Below are 1557 nucleotides of genomic sequence, written 5' to 3'. Positions count from 1 at the left end.
ATACCTCCAGCTGGCAGGTCAGACCCAGGCAGCCCTATCTATTTTTACCCCTAGACAGTCTGCAGGAAAATAAATCTTGTTTGTCTGGTCTGCAGGTCATTTGCCTGGTCATTGACCTACATGTACAGGCAAGTGTAGCCTGGGTACCATCCCCAGTAGTATATTCGCAAACTCTATAACAGTTATAGAGTTTGCGAATATACTACTGGGGATGGTACCCAGGCTAAGGCAAATGACCTGCTGGCCATCAAAGTAAACAAACCATGGTAACAAGACAGTAAACGCCTGCACATGACAGCTTGATAAAATACAAAGTGCCACCACAAATCATTCTGCTGATAAAAACAAAGTTTGACTCATAATATCTCTATTGAAATACACCAAAAGATTACAAAATAACAAGCTATTTCATGGAGGGATGATGTCTACGACTTCTCCTGTGATCTGTGATCTTATAATTTCAGCAAAATGCCTGTATTATTATGTTGTTGTTCTTTGAATGTGTACTTTAACTTCACAATGCGCTCATTCATTCTCTTGCCGTATTTCAACCTGTCTAGTCACTAGTGAACACTTTCTCTGGCGTTTGAACTCCCAGTATTACTAGCAGCAAGGAGGTTAATATGTTTCGTAGGTTTTCAACAACTACCCGAATTAGTTTGATTTTTATCTATCGGAATCGTATTTTCTGACACTCGGAGGTCCCTCACACGAATTGTGGACAAGGGATTTGGTTAATCCCAATTAGGGCGGTGGATGGCGTTCGGAGATTAGCTCGTCTTTGTCAACGTAAACGCAGAGGATCAAAGGCTTTGAAACCAGTGAACCACAGGGTAGCCTGGACGCCAGACTGTTTCTAGGGACTACACAGGCCAGCTCCTCGGTTTTAGGGCTTAACATGCCCCATATTTTCCTCACTCTGCACCCAGTTTTCAATGTCTAACTCCGGGAGGCTGTGATAAAATTGCCGGGATGACATGTTGGTCCTGGGGACAAGGAGCTGACCTGTATAGACCTGGATTAGTCTGGTACCCAGGTTAATGACAGGGCTGACCAAAAATAACCTATGATGGGGGTCTCCTAATAATGAATGAATGGAGACCTTTACTAGTTTTATAGTGCCTTGTGGCATATGTGAACGAATGTTCATAAGAACGTATATATCTACCCTGCTCAGCCAATCAGAAGAGAGTGTCACTAGTACTTCTGATTAAATTACATTTAATTTTGCGGTGGAGCGGTAGGTAGGTAGTAATTTTGTAGTTTAGGTAAAGTAGCCTGAAGATGTATCATGAGGTACATTTTATTGCGGATTGTTCTTTGTATGATAGCGAAATTAAGTTTTACAATTTTAAGTACATGTATTGGAATAGTATGGAGAAATTCATATTCCTTAAAGTCTTCGATAAAACAGCTCTAACTAATAACACAGCCAACTACATTTATGCGATTACCAAGAAGCGAGAGGAAGTCGAAAGTACTTGTGTATTCTATACGTTCATATTTACATTTACTAGTATATACTTTGTAAACATGTGTCCTGTGCTTAGCCCAATG

General features: G+C 40.7%; 1 protein-coding gene across 1 annotated transcript in view; it reads left to right on the top strand.

The window, feature by feature from the left end:
• The window catches only part of LOC109486787 (protein SERAC1-like), a 31931-nt gene that overhangs the window by 28509 nt on the left and 1865 nt on the right, over positions 1 to 1557 (top strand). The window lies entirely within an intron of this gene.

Source organism: Branchiostoma belcheri, unplaced genomic scaffold (genome assembly GCF_001625305.1).
Source record: "Branchiostoma belcheri isolate BF01 breed outbred unplaced genomic scaffold, Haploidv18h27 scaffold83, whole genome shotgun sequence".
NCBI classification, from domain to species: Eukaryota; Metazoa; Chordata; class Leptocardii; order Amphioxiformes; family Branchiostomatidae; genus Branchiostoma; species Branchiostoma belcheri.
This window is presented reverse-complemented; position numbering and strand designations above follow the sequence as displayed.